We start from the raw sequence: 15,264 nt of genomic DNA on the forward strand, positions 1-15,264 counted from the left end.
GCTGTGATAAGTCATCACAAACCTTGTGGCTTAAAACAAGATACATTTATTCTCTTACAATTCTGTAGGCCAGAGGTCCAAAATCAGCATCACTGATGTTGGCAAGGCCTGGTCCCTCTGGAGGCGCTAGGGGAGCCTTGTTCCTAGTCTATTCTAGCTCCTAGTGACTCAGGGGTTCCTTGGCTTCTGGCTGCATCACTACATTCTTTGCCTCCGTGGTCATATCAACTTCTCCTCTTCTGAGTCAAATCTCCCTCTTCGCCTCTCTGCAGAGACACCATGATGGCATTTAGGACCCACCCAGATTTTGCAGGATCATCTTCCCATCTCAAGACCTTTAACTTAATCACAACTGCCAAGATGCTTTTTCCACATAAGGTAAGCTTCTCAGGGGCCTTTATCCTCCCAAGGCAGGGTGTTAGATCAAGGTAGGTATTTGTCTAATTTCTAACATCTCTAAAAATACTTATTAAAAAGTTTCATCTCAAAAATTTAAGACAATTTCTTTTTTAAGGGATGTAGTAACAATAAATACTACTCAGAGGAACTTAAAATATTCCTGGTGTTTGCTGTGTGGTTCCATTGTAATGGTTGGAGAAATTTCTGGCTTGGTCATATATTTGCTGGGTTATAGCCAAGGGTTGTAATGTTAGGATACTGTTTTTCCCAGACACAAACCTATCAACATGTATTTACTAGATTTTACTTCTGACCATTCAGAGAAGGAGCAGTAAAAGAATAAAGTTCCCTTGAGTATTATGTTGGTTAGTTTGTTATGTGGGGTTTGGGGAAGAATTTTGCTTATGAACAACTCCCTTCCGTCTTCTCCCTTCTTGCAATATAACAGATCATTTTAGTGTCTCATGGCACTTCTCCCTTCTCAGAGTCTGGTTTACTTTTATTTCCTTAAAGGAGACTATCAGTGTGGTCTGTTTAGATTTTCACTGTTAGTCTTCTCTGCTCAAAGCACACAGTACTTTTTCCTTTTTTTTTTTTTTTCTTCTTTTTGTCTCATGGTTGATGTGGTTAAAAAGCAGACTTGATGGTAATTGGAACATTTTGAAATTTGTTTATATTTATCTTTGGCTGAGAAGGCTCTTAATAGGGAACTATACTTTCCATATAGATTTCATGCAAATGTGAAAAGAATTTCAATATATTCCCAGATTTTAGAGGAAAAAACCTAAAGTCTTGTGATTAGATTTGAGGTTTGTTTGAACTGTAGGTAAAGAAAAAAACATGGGATGTGAACTCATATGAAATAATAATCATAGAAACTTCTTTTGTTATGAAACAGCAAAACTAAATTCTGAAACACATCAGATTCATGGAGGTATTTATGGATGGTTTATAAACTGCTAGTAATTTATATGGAGAATAATGATTATAAACCTCAGTCCTTGTTCTTCTTACTTTTCAAGTATTTTTCATTCATCTTCCTAAACATAATGTTGAATGGTCCATTTTCCTAGAGCAGTGAAAAAATTCCTGTTAACTGGGCAGAATGTTTCATTTCTTTTATCACTGTTCCTAGGCCATCAATATAAACAACTGGATGCAGCCCACACTGCAGCCTTCCATGACTTCATAGGGTGTTTAACCACCATTAGTGCTTAGCTTTCATAGATCATGTAAAAAAAAAAAAAAGGAAAAGACATGGTATAAAAAGCCTAGAGAGCAATTTCTTCTGTTTTAACTTCCCACGACTACATATCAAGTTCAGTCACATCTTCTTCATTCCTAATACCATCCCAGTATCTCCATGTCTTTCCACAGCATCACTGCTCTCTTGAATTAGGCCATCATCATCTCTTACCTAGGTTATCAGAACCATCTCCAAACTGTCTCCAGTCTTGTCTTATCCCACACTAATGACCTACAGTCTTTCTAAAACCCAAACTATGTGATTAAAACTCTGGTGCAACCCACAGTCCTCAGGATAAAATCCAACTCCTTCACTTGTCCTTTCAGATTTTTCATGATTTTGCTGTTTATCTTTTCAATCTCATCTCCTATCTTTTCCTCCACCACAATATAAATTACAAACATTGAAATGTTGGTAAATCCTTTACAAATATGCTTTTTTTTTTCTTTTGCAGATGTTGTTCCTTCAGACAGGAACATCCTCTCTGTCCTCTGATTCCTTTTCCCTGTTGCTAAGCCACTCTTCTTTGCTTGATTATGTCAGTTTAGCAATTACCTCCACCTGGAAATCTGCACTCTAGCCCCTCCCCCCAGACTAAATTATGTTCTCTTTCTACCTGCTTCCTCAATTTAGCCCTTATCACACCTTGATTTTGCCTTTGGTTAATTTACCTGCTGAGCTTCAGGGCAAGGACTGAGTTTTGTTAACCGTTGTGTTTATGTAATAGGCATGCAATAAACATTTATTGGCTGAATGAAGAACATTAGTCACATAGGTTTGTCATGAAAATGATAATAGAAAAGGAAAAGACAAAACTTGCTGAGTGGAAGTGTCAGCCCCGTTACATATATGCTATCATTAAGAAGAACCTTAATTTTCTTTGTTCTTCTTTCTTCTCCAAAGAAGCAGAAGTGCTAAAAGCAGAACTTTGCAGAATAAAGTTTCTTGTTTTCTTACAACTTACTTATATAGTACTTTAAATTGGTCTTGATATCTCTTATTGTCCTAAGCTCTTCCTGCTGCTATAACTTATTTAATTTAACTATAATGGGTTTATCCTTTTAGTGTATTTCATGTGTTCTTGTTTATTCCTATAAGAATTTTTTGAAGGACGTTTGACTTTCATCAGAGAAAAAGTAGACTCTATTTTAATTTTTGGAATGTTGTTTTTCATGATTCTCACCATGGCCATGAAATGCAGTTGCCCAGAGGGAAGGCAGCTACCAGACAATGTACTGGAGGGATGTGATACTCTTCTAGTAGTAGAGGGAATTGTCAAATACTTCATAAACATAGTCAAATTTGACCTTATTTACTTTTTATAGTTGCACCATTTAATTGAAGAGCAGACCTTTTCTTACTTGCATAACTTCATAAGTCTTAGGAGAAAGTTAAATATTTAATAAAACATGGCTTTTCCTAAAAGATTTGTTTTTACTCTGTCTTCTAACTTAAAATGCAATTTAAAATGAACCCTCTAGTTACTGAATTGTTTCTGAAGGTTTGGTAAAACAAAGTATTTAGCAGGAAGACAGAGGAATAGAGGCTCAACTTTCCACCTTGTGGTTCTGTTGGACATGTCCCAATGAATATTCTGTTGAAAAACTTAATATGTAAAATACTGAACTTGTTTTTTCCTTCCTTGCTTTCTCCTTTATTTCCCTCCCTCCCTCTCTTCTTTCCTTTCTTCCTTCCTTCCTTCCTTTTATCCTTCAACACTTACTGAATCTATGTATATATCATTCACATGAAGACCTGTGCCTGCATAGGAAACTTAGCAACTGTCAAACTGAAAAAAAAAGGCACAATCTAAAAGTTGAGAGTTATGTTTTATTCAGGGCACAAATCTGAGGACTTAAGCCTGGGACACAGCATCTCAGGTAACTCTGAGAGACTTCTCCATAGAGGCAAGAAGGGGAGCCAGGATGTACAGGAGTTTTTGCAACAAAGACCAGGTAGTCAGAACATCAAAAGATTATTGTTAATTAAAGAAAACCAGATATCTCAAATTAAGTAATTTAGTGCTTTTCTATTTATGGGAAGTTGCAAGAGTCTGGGCTCACTGAAATCATTCCTTTGAATATGCACCTCGGCTATCTGTGGCCAGTATCCTGTGTTCTCTCACCCTGGGTTCCCTCAGGGCTCACCATCAGGGCAGCTGTAATGTGATGGCTTGATGGTTGCAAAATCCTTTGTTTACTGATATGGCAGGCAATATTTTTCATTCACACATCTATATAGGAAAAAAAGATAAATCACCATTATAAAGCAGTTTGATAAATGCAGAGTTAGAAATATGCATAGATACTATGGGAAGAGTCTTCTACTCACCCTGGCCCAGTTTTGTCATGAGAAGAAATAATATTAGGAAAGGCTATTTGCAGGAAGGAGGCATGAGCTGCTATTTTGAAATATAGATAATATGTAGGAATATATCTAAGAGGAACAGAGGAACAGAAGGAAGGGAGCAAAGACTGTGTGCAAATGTGAGGAGAAAGAGCAAAAAATATTCAGTTACCAGCAAATAGTTTGGAATACTTGGAATTAAAACTTGCATGAAAAGTAGGTAGGAATTGATGAGGCTGTGACAGGACACAAAGTTGGAGAACTAAGCAGGGTCAGATATGGAAGGGTTTTGTACAGGTCAGAATACTTTTTTGAACACTAAGGCACATTGCTATGCTTTGAAACAATACACAAATAAATTAGACAATGTTCCTGAATAAGAGAACCCAGAATTTAGTAGGATAATAGGATACGACGACAAATAGTTGCAATAAATTTAACATTGTCAAGTATTTGGATGCTTTCCAAATGACTGGGAGCGTGTGGAGGGCTTTAAGTGAGAGGAGAGAGAATTACATTGCATTTTAGTATCTCTCAGTATTGTAAAGAATGAAATGGAATGTTGTGAAGCCACAGATTATGACATCATTTGGGAGATGCTACTGAACTGGTCTAGGGGAAATATGAAAAAAATACCAGTGGGGATAGGCAAATGAGGACAGAGTTGGGCTGTGCTCAGGAGATAGAGCTGATCAGACTTCAGCATCACTCAACTGCTATGGGAGAAGAGAATGTTGTTGAAGGTGACTCTCGTGTGTCTGACTTAGAAAATAGAGGAAGGAAGTTCTCTGTTCTTTTTACTCTGTTGGAAATTTGACTTTTGCAGGGAAGGAAGCTTCTGCTTCTCTCTGTTCCCTTTGAGGAGGGGTGTTCAGCTTGGTCAGAGTTTAATACTCATTGGACAACCATTTATTAGAGGGTGGGACTAGTGTCCTCAAAATAAAGAGCCAGGCAAAAGACCTCCCCTTTCTTTGTTGGCTCTTATGGGGAGGGCTTCTCCTCTGCATCCTGTCTCCATCTGGGTGGTGAAGCTGCCCTTAACGCTGCCTGGGAAGTTGACTCAGGGTCTGCCCTGTGGACATACTACTCTTTCCCCAAAACTTGACTTGAGGCAAAAAAGGAAAGTTCTTCTGGTACATCTCCAATACAGTGTCCCAAACCTTACTTTTCGTTGTTGTTCTTCACCGGTTGCTAATAAAGTTGATGTTTTAGCCTCATGTGCACTGATGTTTGCATGTATGATCTAGGGTCCAGAAAGCTGAACAGAGACTTCTTAGCTTCTAATGAGCAATTGAATGTCATTCACCAAGATAGGAAAACACAGAGTTAACTATTTTATCCCTCTAAGTCTTTTCTTCATTCTCCTTTTCCTTTCTCAGGTGACGGGGTAATATCCTTCACTGAAGCTCTAAAGCTTCATCATTATCTGTAATAGCTTCTTCTCTCTCATCACCAAGTTGCAGCAATTTCATTCTTGAAATGACACTCGAATCCACTGCTTCCTTTCTATTTCGGTCATCACAGGTCTGGTGCAGGCTGCCATAATCTCCAACTTAGATGACTATAGAAGCTTTTTCATCAATCTTTCTCCCTCCAGTCTCTTCTAACTGCTTTCAAAGTTTTCCTTGATGTATGTATATCTGATCATGTCACTCTCCCGCTCAACAACTTCACACTCATTATTGCTTACAAGACAGACTTCCCAGAAGGTGATGCCAACCTGCACATGGAGTGGTGCAAAGGAATCTGGTTGGCAGAAGATTTGGGTTCAGTTCTGGCTAGATCTAGTGATCCTTGGGACCTTACAAGTTATGCTAGCTACTTTTTGTTTCTTCATTTATGAAGCAAGAGAGTAGAATCAGATGTTCTCTCAGGTCCTATTCAGTGGTACATTTTTTGATGACCACATTTCTACTTTTCTAGCTTCTTATTTTTCATATAAGACTTGACTTACAACAGGATACTTGTGGCACCATAAACACACTCTGCTCTTTCTTGTGTATTGTGGCTTTCCTCTCACATTTGCTTAACACGAACTTCCATTCCCATCCATTACTAATTTCCTCTGTTAAAATTTTACTCATCTTTCAAGGCCCAGATCAAATTCAACATTCTTAACCAGTCCTCTCATTAATAATTCCTTTGTGGGTCCTCTCAGCTCACTCTGTAAGTCATTAAAGGCATTCTGCAATTGTCAAGGTTATCTATTTTTCTCTCCCCAATAGACTTTAAGCTCCTTAATGGGTAGGGTGCACATGTGTTCTTATTTGTATCTCTCCATCTTGGCACCTTACACAGGGCAATGTCTCAGTCCATAAATGTTGCCTCACTGAGTAGATGTGATAAACATGGTGCTTACCAAGAAGTATTGTTTTTCAACATGATCACTTTGGGGGCTCTTATTAGTCAGATGAGAAGAATTTCCATGTGAGCTTTGAAAGTTTTCAAAAATCACATTCTGCCTCAAGGGACAAATATTTAGTTAGTGAATGTACTCTAATACTTAAATTTAAAAAAACATCAAAAAGGTCCAGTGCAGCGGAAGAATGCTTGGATTAAGTGTAAACTCTTATAGTAACACTAATGGGCAATGCATTTTTGTTGTGTGTTCTTTGCACTTGTTTTATGAAATCACTAAAAATATATTCATTTGTACTTCATACACCTCCAAAGATGATTCAATAACTTTCTGGTTTTTAAAAAATGATTTGTGCTGAAAAATTCCTGTGGAGATAAAGAAAAAATTGCTTGTTCACAACACTCTGCATAAGCTCTTATTCTGATGTTGAAGATGCTGACTATATTGCTATTTCTTTACCCTAAATACTCATCAAATAGAGTTAGCATACAAAGCTCTAATTTTTGTCTTTGTAGGTAGAGGAGGGTGATTAATTGCTGCTTATTCAAAAAGTCAGTTAATGGAAAGAAAAAGGAACTAACCCAGTGTGGGACTGCGTTCTCCTTTTCTCCATCAGAAATGCTCACGGGGCACTAGTCTGATTTAGGCTCTTCAGATGTGGAGATAAAAACTTGAGCTAATTGTGTCTTTAAAATGGGGTAAACACTTCGGCCTTTTTCTGAGCTTCAGCAGAGAGGTTCACTATCATGGACAGTGCTTGCCATCTGAAATTGTACTGCCACAATCAGAGTAATTTTCCATTTAGGAGCCCCCTGCAGCAGCTGAGCGCTGGCAGATCACTCCAGTCCCCTGTGCTTGATAACTTCCTGGGCTATGTAGAACTGGGGGTGAGGAAGAGGATAGAAAAAATCTTCTTATATCTTAGCAACTAATTGATTTAGTAGGATTCATGAAATTCAACAAACATACTTATTACTTGCCTTGTCTTGTCCTAAATCCATCTCAGACCACTGTGACATGGAAATGCAATTCCTTTCTGGAGGTACTTAATCCCGCATTGCCTAATGATGTCCAGGGCTCGGTCTGTCTTCCCAGCATGCTACTTCTTCAGTTTCGTGACCTGATTTGAGTGAATGACATCTGTTTTGGTGGAGGAAGTCTGATGTGTGGAGGATTCAAAAAGAAAAGAAAAAAAAAAAAGAAAGTAAAAGAAACTTTGAAGAGGAGATTTCATTTTAAAATGGGACAAATGATGCAGTACCAAGAATTTCGATATGCAAATCAACTAAAATAAACTGTGCTGTAAGGTGGTGACATGCACAATGTCATTTAAAGAGGCCTGTTTATCCTAGTTATTTCAACTGCTTAAAAATCATTCTCTGCATCTGGTAAGAATCTGCCAAGTTTTACAGCTAATTTTCACACACACACAGGATGGTTTTCTTGGTTACAAGACAGAATAGATACACTTGCTTGTTTTCTTGCATGGAGCTCTTTCTATCCGTTTTTTTTTTTTTTTTTTTTTTTTTTGCGGTACGCGGGCCTCTCACTGCTGTGGCCTCTCCCGTTGCGGAGCACAGGCTCCGGATGCGCAGGCTCTGCGGCCATGGCTCATGGGCCCAGCCGCTCCGCGGCATGTGGGATCTTCCCGGAGCAGGGCACGAACCCACGTCCCCTGCATCGGCAGGCGGACCTCCAACCACTGCGCCACCAGGGAAGCCCCTTTCTATCAGTTTTAAACTAAATTCTCAATGGTTATTCCCTGACTCAGGAACTAGTACTTTGTGCTAACCCCTTTTTACTTATGGTCCTATATTTAAATATTGGGAAAAAGGCTGTGTAAGTACCTGAGGAAGCTGGCTTGATATGGAATTAGGTAAATGGTGTGTAGGTAAGAAAAATAAAATGGGATTGGATTTATCCATTGAGATGAGAAAAGGTTACTGAGGTTTCTAGAAACAAATGTTCTCTGCATCAGGCATCAGTTATCAGTGATACAAATAACCATTCTGGCTACATTGTTGGGTAGAGTAAGATTTTGGAGTGAAGGGAGAGGATAAAATATTCTAGGTACAGGGCTCATAGAAGAGGCTGCATCCAATCATTCATTCACAAGAAAAACACATTTCCAAGTTGATTTTTTATAGTCAGATTTTGGGGAGTTGCCACGTTAATCAAAAAATACAATCTTATCCAAGTAGTATAATCCATGCAATAATCTTGGTTTCCTTTCCTACATAAATGTTGTCAAAAAATGTCACCACATTACCAAACCAATTTCTTCTTTCCTGAAACATATAAAATGGTTTTCTAGAGGTTCCCACAAGTGGAGTTTGTTCGGAAACATCACTCTTTCGTCCTGTTGGCTGGCCTTAATTATTTTTATTTTCCTCTGCGGGGTCAGAAGATTTGTCTGCTTTTTCTCCTTGAGGTTAAAACAGGAACTTCCAAATGCCCAGGGAAATAAATGTGTTCCTGATTAGTTGCCCAGTAGAATACCGTAGCTGAAATTATTGTTTTTTTCACGGTTATTAATACTGAATTATGCTGGCAAAATGGTCTAAGATCCTACAATGAGAAGAGCTGTATAAATATGAAATCACAGTGTTAAACAACAGCTACATCCTCAAAGGATATTGGAAATTCACTTATCTAGATTTAAATATGAGAAAGAACCTGAAATATGTTAGCTTTTGAGATAAGGATGTGGATAAATTTGCAGGTTCATATAGAGTGATTATTTGAAATCTGTTCTGATTTATCCAGCTGGCTCTTGCCTCCTGGATTGGTAGTAGATTTTTAACATAATGCATTTCTTTCATGTTTCAGCCACCCATGTGACTTTCACCGGTAGGTAGTATAACACAGGGTGTGCTCTGGTCATTGATGAACTTCAGTAATCAGGGAACATCATCTTTGCTCTAAGTAAATAGAACACAGGTGGCAAGCTTAATGTGCTGTTCTAAATTCTTTATACTTAAATTGGGAATTTTTGAAACATTTCATTAGAAAAGATTTTTTCCATCTTCCATTTTTTTCTTTTTCTTTAAAACCTGTTAGGGTGGAAAGATGTAGAACATTTATTTATCCAGAGCTATGCCAGAGACCCCACAGGGGAGGCCAGTCCTGTGAAAGGCCTGAAACAGGATAGGGTTGTTGTCCTGGGGACCATCCCTAAGAATGTCTCCTTTTTGTCCCATGACTATGGAATCTCGTTGAAACCACCTTCTAATGGTTACCATATCCAATCTCTTGTACTGTTTCTCTCTCCATTCTGTAAACCATCATTTGAAATTGTGGGGACGCTGGGAATAATGGAGTGTATTGGGCAAAACAGAGAGGAAGCACCTTAGGTGACTATTGGCTTATTTCAGCTTTAGCTGTATACTTCCAAACTCAGTTGGTGACACAGGAAACCTAGAATGGGTAACTTGGGAGAAGGAGGCTTTAAAACTTTTCCACTATTTCTGAGACATATGCATTCAGGGCTTGTTACTCTAAGACAGACCACCATTAGCCATCTGAACATTTCTATTAATTTTCTAAAATTCCCTTGGGATAAGATTGTCAAATATAACAAATAAAAATACAATAAAGAGAAATATTGCATGGGACATACTTATATTTTGAAAAATTATTCATAGCTTATCTAAAATCCAAATTTAGTTGGTTATCCTGTATTTTACCTAGCAACCCTATCTGGGAAACATATGGAATTTACTACCAAATCTTTGTTTCCTAGGTTGAGCTTGATGTGTTAACACTCAGAAAAAAAAAAAAATAATAACCAAAGGAGACCAGCTAAATCTCCTTTGAAGCTGTAGGCTTCTCAATATTCCTTCCTTCCAAATTTTTTTTTTTTGGTAAATATTTCATATACTCTAATGAATGAAATATATGTATGTACTCTAATGAAACGAATATATGTGGATGTATGGTTAAGGTTTTCCTTAAAACTCTCCACAAGCCGCCTCAGCTATTTTGCTCTCTTTGGACGACCTTGGCTACCACTGTAGTGGGAGGTGGACACCAGAAGGAGGGCTCACTCTTGCCTTTGCCGTCTCTGCAGCCTCGGAGCCTTATTGACAGAAGTCAAGAAGGCGTCAGAACACTAGGGACAGCCACTCCTCTGCAGGCCACAGCAGCAGGGTTTAGGAGATTAGCTGTGCCTTAAGAGTAAGACTGCCCCTCTGCAACTTCCACATTTCCACAATTAAGAGTCTAGAACTCTTGAAGTTCCTGAACAAGAGCTCGCTCGCTGGAATGAGAGCCCACTTATAAGGATGAGAGAGCTCACAGCCTTGAAGCCATGAGGACTAACCTCACCATGCCTTTCACCCCTGTTCAGGTCAGTTACCACAAAAAGCCCAGGGACCCCAAGTCATTCCAGACTCTCATCCTCATTGCCTCACTTCTTAGCTCCTGAACCATGTTAACTTTTCTGGAACAAATGGTCAACTGCAAAAACATCCCTATATTCTCAACCTCTTCTGTCAAAGTTCCTTTCATTTTTCTTGTCTAACTAAAGCCTGGCTTACTTCCCCTGGAGACCCTCAAATATAGCATTTATCTCCCACATTCCTCGTAAAAAGGATGAGATGGATTAGGCTGTTTCATTTTGACCACTTTCAGATCATTCTGTCTACCCTCCTCTTCCTTAAATAGACTTAACTTTTATTCCCCTGTCATCAGACTACAGTATCATCTGCTACATCTTTTGTTGCCACCATCCACTGTCCCATCCATTCCTTTGGCTAGTATGCTGCATCCCTTGAGAATTTATCTTACTACTCCTCACTCCAGTACCACTCATGTCACATGCTTAGTGATTACAAGTCCACACAAATCACCTTTCCAGTCAGTCCTCTGCACTCCCAGTTTCTTAGCCTTCATTGGACCTCAGCCAACCACTCCTATGGCTATAATCTTGATCTTTTTATTATCCAAACACATTTTACCTCAATCATCTCATTAACTGATTACCAACCCCGCCCCTTCTTCCCAGTTTGCTTCCTCAGTTACCTCAATTGCAACCATTTTTCACTCCCGCCACCCCCCGGTTCCTACTACTTTTTCACTTTCTCTAAATCCCTAACCTCCTCTCCTAACCTCTTATCTAGTTTGAAATCTATGGCCAATCATTATACTCATTCGCTTGTCATCTGCAAATACAGTCATCCGTCAAAATCCAGTATCCATAGGGGATTGGTTCCAGAACCCCCCTCACCCCCCCGGGATACCAAAATCTGGTGATGCTCAAGTTCCTTATGTAAAATGGAGTAGTGTTTCCATATAATCTGCACACATCCTCCTGTATCTTTAAATCATCTGTAGATTACTCAGAATACCTAATACAATGTAAATGTTATGTAAGTAGTTGCTGGCACACAGCAAATTGAAGTTTTGCTTTTTGGAACTTTCTGGAATTTAAAACAAGAAAAATTTTCAGTCTGCAGTCAGTTGAATCCCCAGATGCAGAACCCATGCATATGGAGGGCCTACTGTACCCTCAACTCCCTTGTTCCCTTTCCCTTTGTTATACTTGGCTGAATCACAACCTTGGTTAAAACAAGCTTTTGAGTACTTCTGTGACTGAATCCAGGCAGCTGGTACAAGTGAGACAAAATCAAACTCACGATGACTGTTTTCACTTTAGACACATGATCATTACTTTCAAGGCAGAATTTAAGGCTGCCAGCCATCCTACCAATCCATTCATTCTCCCAGTCTCCTAGATGCGTGCTATGTACTTCCTCTCTGTCAATCATCCCAAGCACCCCCATCCCATTCTAACTCTGGCCTAACAATGCTGCTTTTTACTTCAGTGGTAAAATAAGAGCAATCAGAAGAAATGTCCACATGCTCTAATCACCTACCTTTATCTCAATTCTACCTTCTTTCTTTTGCTGTAAGTGAACTTCATATTCCTGGCTAAGGCTAAACACTCCATGAATGATTAGACCCCATCCTGCCTTCCCTACTCAGAGACAACACTTCAGCAATTCTCCCCCTTTTTCTGTAGCTCGGCAAACCTCCTTAAATTGGATTATTCCAATTAGATTATAATTGTGTCCTTATTTTTCCAATATTAAAAAAAACAATACCCTCTCATGTCCCTACTTCCTCCTTTAGGTATGATCCCATTTTCCCTTGAAAGAGTTATCTATGTTTGCTGACTTTCTGTTTCCAATTACTCTTCTCCTCTCTCTTTTTAATTCACTTAAATTATCCTTTAATCCCCACTATACCAGTGAAACCATTCTTAACAAGGTCACCAATGATCTCCTTGTTGCTAAATCTAAAGATTATTTCTCATATTTCACTTGACCTATCAGAGGCATTTGACTTAGATTATCACTCTGTCTTTGAAATACTTTCTTCACCTGACTTCTAAGATGCCACATTTACCTAGATTTTCTTTTACTTTTCTAGATATATCTTTACCATTTTTTTTTTGTCTCTCCAATTTCTACATGTTGAAATGTGCAAGGCTCACTCCTTAAACTTTTTCTCTTTTCTAACCCTTCTCTCCCACTCCCCAGGGGATCTCATCCTGTTTCATTTCTAAATATTATCTTTACCACCTACATGCTTATTAATGTCTGTGTTTATGTCTCCTGCCTGGGCCTCTTCTCTGAACTTCAAAATCCAAATGCATCCAAATATTCCATATACACAATGCTTACTTGAGGTTCCACAGGAATGTCTAATAGACATCACACACTTAACGTTTCTCAAGTAGATCTGCTGATATTCCCCACCTCCAAATCTGCTCTTACACTTGCCTTCCATATCTTCATTAATAGAAAATTCATCTGCCTACCTGTTCTAGCCAAAATCTTTGTGTTATCCCCGGCTCCACTCATTTTCTGGTATTCTACGTATAATTTGTCATAAAATCAACTGATTCTACTTTCAAAATATATTTTAAATTTATCCCGTTCCTACCACATTCACTATGACTCCTGAGTCACTTGCCTGCATTAATGCAATAGACTCCTAACTGATCTTCCTTCTTCTGCTCTTGCCCATTTTGGCCTAGTTTCAACCAATCAGATAGACATCTTGTAAAGTATAACTTAGTGCATATCATTCTCTTCACACATGGTCTCCATCTCCTACCAGGCCCTGTATTATTATCATTCCAGTGTCTCTCTGACTTTACTTTCTACCACTATGTCCTCCTTAATTCCACTCTGACCACACAGGCTTCTTTGTTCTTGCTTGAAACACATAGTCAGACCTCCACCTCAGGGCCTTTGCACTTGCTGTTCCTTTATATGAAATACTCTTCCCTCAGATAGTCACATGGCTATCTCTTTTGCTTCATTGATTTTCACTCAAAAGTCCATCTTTTCAGTGAAGCCTTATCCACTTATTCAAAATTTTATCTACTTGCCTCCATCCTGACACTTTTTTCCTTCTTTACCAAATTTATATTTTTTAGACTCTATCACTTCTATAAATTTCTTAGCTACTTTGTTTACTGTTTGTCTTCCCCACTCGACTCTAAACTCAATAAGGTCTGGAATGTTAGTCTGTTTCATTCTCTGCTACATATCCTCAGTGTCTTGGTACACAGAAAATGCTCAAATATTTATTGAATAAATGAAAGAAGATATGAACACTCATATGGAAGATGTTCCTGAATTTGTGAGGCATATAAAATGACTAACATTGTGGATTTGATTCACCTTAACTGTCCCTGGGTATTTTATGGACGCAAACATGATTTTTCAGAAGATTAGGGAAAGAGGCCTAGAGAAATGTGTGTATTAGGGATAATTGCTTGGGGTATGAGAATATTTTAAGTGAATGAAGGTTGTTTTCATGGAGTAAATTGCATTTAGTAAACTAAAACTATTAGAAAGAAACAGCAGACCATTCTAGATGTGGTAGAGCATTTAAGTAAAGTGGCAGAGGAAGGAGGGAGATTTGTGAATAAAATGGCCAGCTTTCTTAGCTGTAGTAAGTCATCTTTTGTATTGAAAAGGACCAGGAATCAGAAAGTATAAGCGCTTGAGCAGAAGTGAAGCTTGATTTCTCATTTTTCAACAGGCTATGTTAATATTTGCCCTACCCTGACTTCCATATCAAATGATATGGATACAGAAATATGCCGTAACTTCTGAAGTGCTACACCAATGCAAGGGATTATTTCAGGGTGCCACCATCCAAGAAATGATCCCGTAGGGAGTGTGAGGCAATAGACAGTCAACAGAACGAAAATCCTAATTTATCTAAAAGCCTATTGTTGGCTACTGGGGAGAGGCAGAATGTGGTTAAACCTGCATCGTCTGATGGATTATTGTGGTCTGTGGTGCATAAGAGGTTAAAGCAACTGATTTGAAATCTAATGGCATTTCTCGGTGTAGTTTGGAGTCTGCTCCCAGTATCTCCTCAGGGCTATAATGTGACTTGAAGTAGAGGAGAGACTGAAGGCGTAAAGTAGCTTTCAGAAATCTGTGTGCAAAGTAAACAGCATCTGGCCAGTCACTTTGGTGGACACGTGTTTCCAGGGAGGTATCACCAGGGAGTCTGTGATAAATGCCTTGGTAATGTTACAAATGGGGAAGACAAAAGATGGTGAGCCACACAGAGCAAAACAAAAGGTCATGGGCTTTGAGGTTGAACAGTTTCTGGTTTGGCTAATAGGAGTGACAAATCCTGGTAAAGCTAAAGAAAATGTGGCAAATCAAAATACTCTGACTAAGCCTACACACAGATCTTACGACTTTTGTAGTTATGAAGTTTTTCCTCATTTCTAACCTCCTGTAGCAATTTAAGCCTGTCTCCTCTTTTATAGTGGTCATAAAATTATTCAACTTCCTTTTAAAATACAGCTGCTGCATTTGACTCTCTGATCTCCTGCAGCACTGAATTCCACTGTGTGCAGAAGTATTTCATTTTATTG

General features: G+C 38.7%; 1 long non-coding RNA gene across 5 annotated transcripts in view; it reads left to right on the forward strand.

The window, feature by feature from the left end:
* Nucleotides 1–219: 219 nt before the first annotated feature.
* Nucleotides 220–15,264, forward strand: part of LOC137210971 (uncharacterized) — a 128,604-nt gene continuing 113,559 nt past the window's right edge. For all 5 annotated transcript variants that reach the window (XR_010936828.1, XR_010936830.1, XR_010936826.1 and 2 more), the window contains exon 1: nt 220–378. This is a non-coding gene — a long non-coding RNA (uncharacterized lncRNA). The remainder of the gene's footprint in view (nt 379–15,264) is intronic.

Source organism: Pseudorca crassidens, chromosome 18, assembly GCF_039906515.1.
Source record: "Pseudorca crassidens isolate mPseCra1 chromosome 18, mPseCra1.hap1, whole genome shotgun sequence".
Lineage (NCBI taxonomy): Eukaryota > Metazoa > Chordata > Mammalia > Artiodactyla > Delphinidae > Pseudorca > Pseudorca crassidens.